We start from the raw sequence: 14,175 nt of genomic DNA, 5'->3' as shown, positions 1-14,175 counted from the left end.
CACACATATAACATCTTCACTTGTGTCTAGCAAAGTTTGTTACATACAATTTACCTATATAGGATCCGTACAGATCCCGAATGCACTTTCCAATGAAGCAGAAATCACCAAACATACTTAAACGAAAGTGCTGTTCACCGAAGCAGCGCTTATGGATAAGTATGCTTGTTGTGCCAGTCTTACTACGGTGGGGATAAGGGAAAATTCCGTTTTCCCCACTGTAGTGCAACCTGGGAGTGAGAATATTAAAGTATGGGGGGTGTGGGGGGCTATGGGGGGTGCTTGCCCCCCTGCATAGAAGTAGGTTTAATGTCATTTTTATTTTTTTTTTTTATTTTTTTTTTAACATACTTTAGCATAAGTGCTTTTTCAGTGAAAGTGCTTTCGGTAAAGTATGTTCGGTGATAATGGATTCGGACATTTAATCTTTTGATCAAAAGTCCTAGATCCATATATATACATATATATATATATATATATATATATATATATATATATATATATATATGGGTCCCCTTCAGTTGATCGAAATTTTAAAGGTTCGAAGCGCATATGGCCGAGACCATATGATTGAACTTTTAAATGGAGATCCCTGTACAGTGTGAAACGGGAAGAGTTCCCTTTTCTGCAATGTAGTGCAATCTCGGAGTTGGTATATTTATGTAGCAGGGTGGTGTGGGGGTGCAGCCCCCCATGTGCAGGTTGGCTTGACCCCTGCTTCAAACATTTAGTTTTGTTTTTTGTGGTTTTTTTTTGTTTTGTTTTTTAAATATTCAAACTTTTAAATGTTTGATGTTATGGTCTCAGCTGTATGAGCTTTGAACATTTAAAAGTTCGATCTACTGAAGTAGATCCATCTCTCTCTCTCTCTCTCTCTGTGTATATATATATATATATATATATATATATATATATATATATATATATGTATATATATATCTATAGGTGTACTGAAATAAGTACTAACTTTGACATAAATAAATCAAAAAATGTTGATATGTAAATGTCCATGCTCCAAGTAAATCCTTGTAAGTTTTTGCTGTGTGTATCATATCAGCGTTTGTTTAAATTTTAATAATGTATCTATTTTAATATGTTTGTGAGAAAATTGTTGCTTATAGATTGTATTATTGTGGAGCTTTTTTTCCACAAGCCTCCAATGAAAATGGGCATTACGCCTAGTCAATCATTCCCAGTAAATAGATGTCAATCAATAAGTAAATAAATACAAAAATACATAAGTAACATTGGAGTATGCAGGGGGCAACCCCCCCACACCCCCATGTGCCCCCACACGCCTTAATTATACACTTCATCAACAGGATTGCACAGTAGTAGGGGAAGGGCATATCCCCAAACCCTGATATTGTAACAGTCACAGCCAACAATGGTCACTTTTTTTTTTTGTCAGCGCAATTGCATTGACAAAACAGCTGTTAGTTATTCCACCAGTTAACCAGAGTAATCAATCCATACATCACAAAAAATGAGAGAAGACCCTACCAGTAAAAGAAAACATGATTTGGAAAAAAAATTGTAAGCAAAGAAAATGATATAGTAAAGGACGGAATGATAAATTGTTCAATTAGCTAATAAGTTAATCAAAAAGCATAGTTATTGGTGACAGAAAAAAAAATTGTTGCCACTGACATTTTGAAATCTGTGAGGGAGAAGAGATCAGTGATTGAATGTGAAGTATAGATGGCCTGCACTTTCTTGTATAACTGGCTGTTTTTTCTGACCCATTTTGTAATTTATAAGTAAAGTCACGTGGCAGAAGAGCAAAATCAGCTTATTAGCGTCTGCATTAAGTTATTGCTATTAAAATACATTTGTGAGAGAACTGCATACAACAGGATCAGAGATGTACATTCTCAAGACATGACTCACCTACAAAAGTTCAGTACTGCACTGTCTTAATGGCTACTGTATTCGCGAAGCAGCTGTAACTGTATGCATACTTGTGGCTGAGCTGACTTAAATGTTCACAGCACAACATCTTTAGTTATACAGGTCATGTGTTAGCAAATGCACTGCAGATACTTTTGATGTGTAGGAATTTATAATAATATAAACCCAATTATAGAATGCATACAGTACTAACAATATGCTGCAAATATACATTATTTAAATTGGCAGTTGACATATGACAATTTGTTAACTATGCATGATATTGAATGCATTTATGAGTAACTATTCTACATAATGTTATCTTTAATATTAACTGTCAGTTGTATCTAAATTGTATAATGCATCTTGGAGCTTTTCTCTCAGAACATCCACTGAAAATGGGTCATTTCGGCCCAGTGGACTCCCCCGGTAATCAAACTGCAAACAAATAAATACATTTATTTATTTATTTACTTATTTGCAGTTGGATTACCAGGATAGTCCATTGGGCCAAAATAACCCATTTTCAATGGAGTCCTGGGGAGAAAAGCTCCAAAAACAATTAGCAAGGGTACCATAAGGTATTTAGTTTCAGTTTATACAATTCCTATGGACTTGGAAATACAGTAGACTTGTGTACAAACATATACAAATATTACAATCTTGTATCGCTGAAAACAATTTACAATATAGAAACTGAGAGGCTTTTACAACTTAGGGTAGGTTATACTGGAGATATCTTTCATACATTCAGGATGAGTAGCTTAATACAATCAAGAGAAAGGTATATGAGCTGACATAGAACCTTTCAATATAGAAACAGAGAACCTTTTCCATCAGAGGGTATATTTACACTAAGGTACCTTTAAGTATTCAGAAAAAGCTAATACAAGCAAGAGCAAGATCTATGAGTTTAGGAGAGTAAGTAGAAATTCTCATTATGAATAGGGGAGGAGAAGTGAAAATTCTCAGTATGAGGAGATTATGTTGGGTGGGAACAGGAGCATTCCCACTGGGAAATTAGATGTGAGTGAAGGGATTTTTTGAATGAGAAGTGATTTGTGATGGTACGAATGGATGGGGGTAAGGAGTTCCAGAGACGAGCAAGACTGTAGGATAAGAGATTTTTTCCAGGGGGACGAATTGGTTTATACAGTTTAATTAGGTTTTGATTGTTAGATCTTAGAATTTCAGGGAGGTGCATTTTGAAGGTAGAGGAAAGGGATGTGCAGAGGGAGGGATTGAAGATGAGTTTGTGTGCAAGAGTCGGTTGGACGTAGGTGAGGTGATTGGGTAGTTCTAACCATTTTAGTTTGTGGAGAGCTGAACAGTGGTGTGAGGAGGACTTATGGGAGGTAGCAAACTTGACAATTTTGTTATAGTGAAAGGAGAGTTGTGTTTTGAGAGAAGATTGTAGGTTAGTTAGAAGTGGGGCTCCATAGAGGAGGGATGGGATGAGAAATATGGTAGATAGGGTGAGTTTGGTGGAGGGTGTAAGATAACGATTCTGTCTGTAGAGCATGCCGAGTTTTTGGTGCTTTTTTTTTTTTTATATTTAGTTGAAGATGGGAATTGAATTTAAGCTGACTATCAATTTGGAACCCAAGTAATTTGGCCTCAGATACCAGTTCTAGGGGTGTATTGTTGTGACTAGTAATAGTGAAATTACTTGGATTGAAAAAGGTAGCTTTAGAGGGGGTGAATACCATTACTTTGGGTTTGGAGGCATTGAGTACAAGGTGATTTGTTTTTATCCATTGTTTGGTGGTTGAGAATGCATCTTGAGTAAGCTTTAGCAGTGTGGGGATGGAGGTAGCAGAGCAGATTATAGTTGAATCATCTGTGTATTGGATAATTTTAGTTGAAGGAACAGAGTTATGGAAATCGTTTATGAATATATTGAAAAGCAGGGGACCCAGTATAGATCCTTGGGGAACACTGGTTGGGGTGTTGATGAAAGTGGAGGTGGCTTTTTTCCATCTCACTGCCTGATATCTATTGGATAAATAGCTAGTGAACCAGTTCAGAGAAGTGGGTGACAAGTTAAGCTTGGAGAGTTTAGTTAATAATAAATCGTGGGAGATAGTATCAAAGGCTTTAGAGAGGTCTAGTAGGAGGGTGGAGACAATGTGTCCTGTGTCCTGAGCTTTGTTCATAGCTTCCAGGAAGGAGAGTAGGGCGGTCATAGTACTGTGTCTTGGTCTGAAACCATGTTGTGTTGGAGTTAGTAGGTTATTGAGGTATGGTAGGAGTTGTAGGTGAATACACTTTTCTAAAAGTTTAGAGATAGGAGATAGAATAGCGATGGGACAGAAATAGGAGTTGTAGGTGAATACACTTTTCTAAAAGTTTAGAGATAGGAAATAGAATAGCGATGGGATGGAAATTAGTAATATTGTTATTGATGCCTCCTTTGTGCAATGGAACAACAAAAGCCTTTTTCCAGATTTGGGGTACCAAGCTTTCTTGAATGGAACGGTTGATTAAAATGCTGATGGGGTAGGCAATGGCTTCAGCAGCTATACTGAGAAAGTAAGAAGGAATGTTATCAGGGGCATTAGAGCATGGTTTTAGTTTCTGCAGTAGTTTTTTTATGGTGGATGTGGGTATAGGTTTTAGTGAGAATGGTGTGGGGAGGGGGAGAATTTGAGAATGTTGATGATGGAGTGGAGATAGGGGGATGAGCAGTGATGAGGGGTTAAAAGTTGGTAGGGGAGGATTGGGGTGTAGTGGGGGGTATGGTGGGGTTTGAAGATGAACAGTATGAGGTTAGTTTGGAGATAGAATCAATGAAGAAGGTGTTGAATTGAGTGGCCAAGTCTATGTCAGGAGTGTTAGGGTCTGGGCTCGGGTTATCTAGTTTGTTGGGATTGAGGAGGGTAGACATGCATTTCCAAAATTTTTGAGGGTTTGTTATGTTGTTGTTTGGGATTATGTAGAAGTATTGTTTTGTTGTTGTTTTGGATTATGGAGAAGTAATTTTGTCTATCGGAGATAAGTTTTTTTACTTTGTTTCTGAGTGTTTTGTATTCATTATGGGCTACGGGAGTCCTATGTTTCTGATATGATGACCATGCCTTATCTCTAAGGTGCATAGTTACTAGTGTGTTTTTTGTTAGCCAAGGGGCAGTTTTGTTTTTTATTCGTTTTGTTTTTATGGGGGCTTGTTGCTCTAAGAGGTTTAGAAAAGCTGAGTTAAAGTGGGCGACAGCCTGTTCCAGGGGTAGAGTTTTTGGGTGTACCAGTTGATTGCTTTTAGAGAGTTAGAAAAGGTAGTGGGGTTAAGGTTTTTTTGGCAGCGAGTAGTAATAAAATTGTGAGTAAGATGTAGGGATGAAGTTAGTCGGTGTGTGAATGTGGGCAAGTGGTCACTAAGGGAGTCAGGCAGGGTGCCACTATGTGAGAAGTAATGAGGGTGGGAGACTAATATCCAGTCTAGGATACTATCACTGGTGAGTTTTTTTCAGGGCCAAGTTATGGAGTTGATCAGTTGAGAAAAGTTGTAAAGATTAATGTTAAGTGGATTTGTGGGAGACTGTATTGCAGACCAGTTAATATTCATGTCACCCATAAGTATAGTTTCATTGTTAATGTTATTGGAAAGCCAGGAGAGGATAACTTCTAGTGTAGAAATATTGTTGCCTGGGGGGATGTAGAGGGAGGCTATGCATATGTGTGTTTATTTACTTGAAGCAGAGGAAGGAGTAGTTCTGCATTATTGAATTAGGGAGTTGGTTTGTTGTAAGGGGTAACTGTTAAGGAGGATAGGTATAGAAGGGCTACTCCACCTCCCTTTTTGTTTGCTCTATCTTTTCTGATTATAGAGTAGTTGGGTGGAATTATTTCTGAATGTTTTATATGAGGTTTTAACCAAGTTTCAGAGATGGACAAAATTTCTGATTTGTTGTATGTACGCCAGGCATGCAGATTAGAGATTTTGTTAACTATACTTTGGGTGTTTAAGGAGGTGAGTAGTATGGATTTATCCGTTGGCGGGGATGAGGATGGGCCTGGGTTGGGGTGTATGTCTCCTAATAATAGAAGAGAAGTCAGATATAGCATTAGGTTGGGGAAGTACTTTGTTTGCTTAGAGACGGGGTTGAGTTTAGCTAGATTTAAGGTAGTTGTTGTAGGGTTCGGATAGTTGTGAGGAGTAATAAGTTTATAAGAGAAGAAAAGATGGTGTTTTATGGGGTATAAGCATGGAGAGATTGGGAAGTGTGAATGTAAGACAGGTAGGTTAAGATGGTTAGTAGTATGAAAGGATGGAGTGTGGTTATAGTTAGTTGGCAGGGTCAGGTAGTAGATATAGGATATGTGGAGGAACAGTACTAGATGAGTACAGAAGGATATGGCTTTTGAGAGCATAGTGGGATAGGATATTGAGGGAAGGTATGCTGTGGGTGGCTAGTTTACTAGGTATGTGAGTTATAAATTTTGGGAGGAGACAGAGAGGGGAGGTATGGAAGAGTATTAGTGAAAAGAGGGGAGGAGTAAGAAGTGGGTGTGGAAGGGAGGAGGTTACTAGTTGGTTTGGGCGAGGTGATGGGTGTGGCTAAAGGGTATAAATGTAGAGGTGTTGGGGTGGGTTGGAATTGGGGGCAGGGTAGGGGAACGGAGCGGGTAGACCCAAGGGAAGGCTAAGGGTGAACAAGAACCAATCTGTGGAGCACTAGTAGCTGAAGGTAAGTCCAGGGGACAGGGATTAGGTGGGATGGGGTGGGCCTAGAGTTGAGAGAGGGGAGTAGAATAAAGTTTATTATAGATCAAAGCAGATATCCAAATAAATAAGTAATTACGAGATAGTGAAAATATCTCGGCTATCATGTGAAGAGCAAGATTTTACATCAAGTATGATACAGTTAGCTACTGAGTTTGAGAACAGAGGTTATGACAAAGAAGAGATTACTCGAACTTATAGAGAGGTGATTAATGAGAGGATGGATCATTCCCATCCATATTACAGTGATAGACCCACAAATAGAAAAGTGAAATCTACATTGAATCAGGTACCATTGATCCTTACATATACTCAGAATATTTCTAATGTACAACAGATTATTAAATGGAATTGGTCTATACTTCTTACAGATCCTGAATCTGCAGCTATAGTGGGGCATCAGCCTAAATTTATATATAAGAATAAGAAGAATCTGAAACAATTACTATGTAATGGAAATATCAATACAATATCTTTCCCAATGAATAATCTGAATGGGACACGGAAATGTGGGAAATGTGCCCACTGCCAATATATAGATGAGTCTAGATTTTTTAGACACCCTGAGACAAGAAAACTCTGGGAATTGAAAATCCAGGCTGACTGTAATATAAAAAATGTAATATATTATGCACATTGCATACATTGTTTTAAATTTTATATAGGTAAAACAAATAGACGTCTCAGAGAACGCATTAGGGATCATATATATTGTACTAATAAGGGTCTAGAATATAGTGCTTTAGCCAAACACTCTTTAAAAGAAGGACTACAACATACATTTTTATTTCAAGTGTTGCAAGCAGTGGATGAAAATGTAAGAATGGGAGATATAGTCAACAAAACAGAAACTTTAGAATTGCAGTGGATTCTACATCTGAGCTGTCATAGGGGACACGGTCTGAATGACAGTGTACCATTGAAACCTGTTCTGAAGTCTGGATGGGTAAATAAATACAAGAAAGGCTTATAATACTTACATGTAGTTACATTATGCAATTATATGTTAAATATTGTGAATTGTATATGTACTTGTTTTAGAGTTTAGATGAGTTAATACACGTAGGATAGGTTTATAACACTTGTATTTATAATTTATACATAGTTATATAATGTAGTAAAATAAATATATATCTGTACATTGCATATATATTTGTACCCATTATGGGCTGTATTTGCACTCACATTTAGATATTGAATCTACTTATACATTTTTAGTAATTATAAATATTTGATATATATATTTTTTACATATATATTTTTATTTTATTTCATTTATTTTACTTATTTATTGTATATTTATAAGCTCTTATTTGCACAAAATATGCACCATAAAAAATTTGTTTAGAAGCTACAATGTTACCTAATGCATTGTACATTTGCCTTGAATAGGAATTAGTTACTTTGTCTTTAAATTCTAATTGATGTTTTATCTGTTAGCTTCTGAATGGTTGTTTTGAATTTTGAGGTCTAGAAATGTTATATAAGGATCTATGTTAGTTGTTACTCTTGGTCTGATGAAGCAATATTGAATTATTGTGAAAGCACTAACTGTATTGTTGTCAAGTATTGGAATAAATTTGACCGGTGTTTTACTTATTTGCATCCTTTATTTGAACTCATTTCCTTCACTTGGGATTTTTCCTGTATAAATAAATAAATATGGGAATAATTCAAATATCACGACCATACTTCTTAACTTCTTAGAACAAGAAATATGGACAAACCCATAAAAAAGTGGGACAAAGTTCCAAAAATATGGACACTTTTTAAATATTGCTGTTACAAACTTAGAAAGGCGACAGAATGACAGGTTTTGCATTAACATGAATTTTCTGAAGGGTATAAAGTCTGAAACTCAAATGTCTGCCATTATTTTCTAACTTCAACCTTTAATGATTTGCCAACAATTTGCCAGAAAATCACAATTTTATGAAAAACTGACCAAAAATATGAGGCAAATATCTGGACATTCTGCAACAATCTGTACAGTTGAGAGGTATGTCTGCACCTGAAATATATGTGTAAAAACTGCAAGAAGGACCCAGCCAACCTACAGTCTTCACTGTGTAATACCTTAGACCTCCTGTAGGGAAGGCCCATGGGATATATGCCAATGATCCTTTAAGGACATATCAGTGTTTCAGCTACATTGCTTCTGAATGCCCAATGACTTTCTACTTTTTAAATTTATAAGAGCTGCGTGTCTCTAAAGTATAGCCAAACTATACAGTGGCCTAATGGATAAGGGATTGGCCACCAGGGGTTGAGGACTCATGTCCCATCTAGGTTAGATAATTTTGGGGAGGGTTTGGCATAATAGTTAAGATCATTACCTCACAGATTCAAGGTACAGGGTTTAATTCTGACCCTTTGTTATTGGCTAGGCTTGTGATGGTCTACAGACTGATATCTTAGTATTTACCTATGAACCTATACTGTACTGATGATGTCAAAAACGTCTGAAACATGCAGGTCTACAGTTAGCGGAGTCGTGCTTTATTGGTCAGAATATACCCGTAAAGACTTAAAAAGTAAAAAAAGTGATGGGCATTCAGAAGTCATGTAGCTAAAACACTGGTATGTCCTTAAGGGGTCATGTCCATATATCCCACAGGCCTCTACTACAGGATGTTTAAGGTAGCACACAGAGAATGCTGTAACTTGAATGAGCTTTTTTTCCATTTTTTAATGAATGGTTTGTCTGGGTGACCTTCATATCACTTGGTTTCAATATGGATATATACACAAAGCTGGCTCCAGGACTTACCCCAGAGGTATACCACTTGCTACTACACTATTATGTGATACTCCCCATCCAAACTAATGCTCTCTGTATTGTATACTCTGGCTATAATTTTTGTACCACAGATATACTCCTGTGTATCACAACCTTCAGTGTGGTACAGAGCTAAAGGCTTTCTTGAAGTCTAGGTAGATCACATCCACTGTGTCACCTCTCACTAGTTTTCTCTTCACAATTAATCAAACCAGTTCAAACTGGTCAGGCAGGACCTCTTAACAAGGAATCCATGTTGTTTGCATTTAGTGGGTTGATGCTCTCCAAGAAACATGCCAGCATGTCCTTCATTATCATTTTTATCATGCTACATACTAGTGAAGGTTGGCTAATTGGCCTATAATTTTTCAGGTCTTGTGTGTGATCATCAGAATAGCTGATGCCAGAAATGATGCATTTCATAGTCAAGTTTGTAACAATGAAAGTTCGTGTTTAGTCATGATTCCTGTATATTTGAGCATGCAATAATTACTCTGTGGGATAACTGACTTCACATCTGTACCATGTATCGGTGCACATTAATATCTCCAAAACTGCATGTTTGCTGTAGAAGGGCTCTGAGATCGTTTGTTTTGCTGTCCAAATGCAAATGGCTAACCAAAGAAATAAAGCCTCAACTCATTTGCCATATTCTGGTCATAGTCTGGCTCACAATGGGGAATGTTTAAGAGATATTTCCTTTCTGCACTGCTGCCATACAAATTGTCATGAAGATCCATGATAATATTCATAAGTATGGCTGGAGAAATGTTTAGGAAGAATTATGACATTGATGTTTGCATCTTCAATGTTGCTGTTTAGGTTTTTTTACCTGTTTTATTTATTTCTCTGGTTTCTAGCATTCTGTTTTTTCAGGATCGCATGCTGAAGGTGTTTGTGCTTCCCAGATAGAAAGAAGTTGGGGCTTTATAATCTAGTGACTGTTTTTCACGGATCCATTGTTTAGTGAGATATAACTTGTAAACAGATCATTTAATCAAAAATGTATTTAAACTTCTAATCACTGTGTGTGTGTGTGTGTGTGTGTGTGTGTGTGTGTGTGTGTGTGTGTGTGTGTGTGTGTGTGTGTGTGTGTATGTATGAGTGCGGGATGACTTAGTACCATTTCACACAATTTTTAGTACTTCCATAATTGATTATTTAATTTGTGTCAGTGTCAGTGATGCCACAGGTGTAGAAGGCTGAGGGTTCTAGTCCCACATCAGGTAGATGGATTGATGACACTGCACTGCACCATAAGGGGGAGCTGCATTTTGAAGTGTGCATCCTTCAGAAGAGACATTAAGCCAATCCCATGGCACCTATCAAAAGGAGTTGGGAAGTTCTCAAATGCCCTGGCCAAATTTCCGGTAGTACTATAAATACTACTTCAGTTCTCATCTTAAAAGTGGGACTAACCTGGTCAACAAAGGACAAATAAGTAAATAAACAAACACAGAAGACGGCACCTTATATGGAATCTTTTGTGAACAACAGAAACCACTGATTTTTGTGGGCTTTCGATTTTTTTCCGATATGTTTTTTGCTCAGTTTAAAATCAAAATATTGAATACAGTTTTTTGCAGCAAAATTTAAATCAATTGTTATTTTTCATTATGTAGCAGAACAGAAAGATAAAGTGCATGGGTCTGTGTTCATACTTTTTGTGGGTCCATCTGCACAATCTTAACAAAACCTGGATCTATACCGTACATCCTGTTATCAAATCAGATGACTTCATATTCTTCATACCGTTCATGCCAGCCAGCCCCATGGTAAGTGACCTGTTGTACCTCCATCTTCCAATAAGGGTAAGTCTTGGATGCCATGACATCCCACATCTGAGAAAGGGTATGCTTTTCTCAGGGTATGAGAACACCTCCTTTGTACAGTGTTCAGCTTCCATCTTTCTTTCAAGGTTTGCCCTGTCAGAGGTGAAAGCAATAAGGATGTGCCTCTTTTCAGACCAGCATGCTGTTTTCCTAGAAAGCAGACTAGAAACTTCTGTGTAACACTTTGCAATCGTAAGAGCTATTGTTTTCCTCTCCTAGTCATAATGTGTGTTTTCTATTCTTCACCCCAAAATAGCAAATTCCTAGTAGTAAAATAAGTGCAGGCAGGTTTCTGTCATTCTAGCCATATCAAAGCTATGTTGACAGTGTGGGTATAAAAATGCTGTAAAGCAACAATTCATATGTCATTATTTTGTTTTGTAAATACAGTGTCAAAACGTTGCTACTGTTTACACATATTTTTACTCAGAACTCATTATTGTTGTCACAGCTCCTTTGGCCATAACTTATTTTATGTGTTGTCCTACACATTATGCAGGAACCAAAAGCAGGACTGATCTGGTTAGGTTAAACCACAACATTACAAACATCGTGTTTCCCTAAAAGGGCATAGAGAATATATTTGACATATACTAGAAATAGTATCTTGCATGAAGGGGTTTGATCCTAAACAAAATAGTAGTGATGTCATTGAATATACATAATAATAATAATAATAATCATTTATTATTTATTTAATTATATTTCTGTAACCACTGCAGCACACTGATTCTTGTGGGTCTTTTTCTTGGTCAGCCCAGTATTCCAGAAAATAAACGCAAATGCAAGGATACACATAAAGACAGAGACAGAGCAACATGCATTTCAAGTAGAAACCCCAGTAACATTATAATAAGCAAAAATGAAATTGATAATAAAAATATGAACCAGATATAGACATAAAAGTTACATGTAAATATCAATAGTATTATAATATCAAAATATAGATGTAGTGCTCCTATTCTAGTATATAACTACTTAAAAATGTTTGAAATGGGGATAATTCTGCAGTAAGATAGGCAGTAAGATAGGTTTAGAAAGATAGGATTAGACAAGAGATACTGAAATAGGGGAAGTTGGGTATGGGAGTTGGGAGCTACAAATTGTTAAGGAGGAAAGACAGTATGGAGTGAAAGCTTATCAGTCAGGATATTAGTGTATACATATCGACACTGGAGTAGATTTCCAATGTGTGGTGGTAGGCGAACTCACTGAATTGATCTGCAAGTATGTATATTTAATAATTTGCTGTGACTTACAGTTTTGTGTATGCCAGTCATTTGTTTTCATTTAGTTCTTGCTACTATTATATCCAGTTATTTATGTTTTGTTTATTATTTATTTATTGGATAACTGGGTTAGAACCACTAGACAAACACCATCTTTGTAAGGAGTCCCAAGATAATATTCAAACTCTCTCTTTCTTTCGGCGTTTCCTGATTAGGGGTCACCACAGTGGATCACCTTGTCCGCTCATGATTGGCAGTGGAGTTTTTACGGTGTCGAGTTGCCAGCCTGGTGCCCAACGTTCCACAGAAGGCACACACATACACGCACTCATGCCAAGGGCCAATTTTAGCATGTTCAATCCACTTGCAGCATGTCTTTGGGGATGTGGGAGGAAACCGGAGCACCCGGAGGAAACCCACACGACCACAGGGAGGACATGCAGACTCCGCACAGAAGACACCCCTGCTGAAGATCGAACTGGAGAGCCTCTTGCTGTGAGGCGACAATGCTAACCGCTGCACCACCATAGCCATCCCCAAGATAATATTCAAACTGACTAGGGGAAATACCAGCAGGGACCCAAGAAAATTCCTAACTACTTCTGATAAGCATGATGGGATCTCCTGCATTCCCCTGAGCTACTACCATCTCAGGCAGATAGGATCTTAGTTTAATGTTTTATCCAAAGGGCAGCACCCCCTTCGAGAGTATCAACCCCTTATGCTGCACAGCAATATCATCAGTGGAAATGACTGCCAGTACATGCTGTGCAAAGAGAAGCTTCAGTATTCCAGTTTCCATTAACAAAGGCACGTGTGCTACCTATTTCAGTATTCCAGTCTTCCATTACCAAAGTCACATGAGCTACTTGTTTCAGTATTCCAGTCTTCCATTACCAAAGGCATGCGGGCTACCTGTTTCAGTATTCTAGTCTTCCATTACCAAAGGTACATGTGCTACCTGTTTCAGTATTCCAGTCTTCCATTCCCAAAGGCATGTGTGCTACCTATTTCAGTATTCCAGTGTTCCATTACCAAAGGCACATGAGCTACTTGTTTCAGTATTCCAGTCTTCCATTACCAAAGGCACCTGTGCTACCTGTTTCAGTATTCCAGTCTTCCATTACTAAAGGCACGTGTTCTACTTGTTTCAGTATTCCAGCCTTCCATTACTAAAGGCAGGTGTGCTACCTGTTTCAGTATTCCAGTCTTCCATTACCAAAGGCATGTGTGCTACCTGTTTCTGTATCTGAGTCTTCCATTAACAAAGGCACGTGTGCTACCTGTTGAGCCACTGACACCGACAAAAAGGCAGGTAAATCCACCTGGGGAAAATGTTTTTTTTCAGGGGTAACCCAGTAGTACTGGTCTGCTTAACTAATTTGGTTTGAGTGCCATTCTATGAACATGGATTGTGAGGATTTAAATGCAGGCCTCAATGGATTAAACTTCCTAGCAGCTGGTAACAAAACATGATAGAAGCTGGTAACCTAACCTTGTGTGCCATACTGCCAGAATACATGTTCATTTTAATGTTCAAACGTTATACATTTCTGGGTCTTGTCTAAGACCAGGTTATCTTAATGGAAAACTGCAGCCAGTGGAAAGATTGAAAATAAAGTAGACTGGAAAGGCAGCCTTGATCAAAAAGGCCTTATCTTCCAGCAAAGTATCCTACTAACATTAAGATATAATTTGGTGGGCACCATTTGCTACTCGGGCAGC

General features: G+C 37.7%; 1 protein-coding gene across 2 annotated transcripts in view; it reads left to right on the top strand.

Annotated features, from left to right (window-relative positions):
* USP2 (ubiquitin specific peptidase 2) overlaps window positions 1-14,175 on the top strand; it is a 763,545-nt gene that overhangs the window by 176,605 nt on the left and 572,765 nt on the right. The window lies entirely within an intron of this gene.

Source organism: Protopterus annectens, chromosome 8.part0 (assembly GCF_019279795.1).
Source record: "Protopterus annectens isolate FY-2018-M chromosome 8.part0, PAN1.0, whole genome shotgun sequence".
NCBI classification, from domain to species: Eukaryota; Metazoa; Chordata; order Ceratodontiformes; family Protopteridae; genus Protopterus; species Protopterus annectens.
Note: the sequence above shows the minus strand (reverse complement) of the source record. Positions and strands in the feature narration are given on the sequence as shown.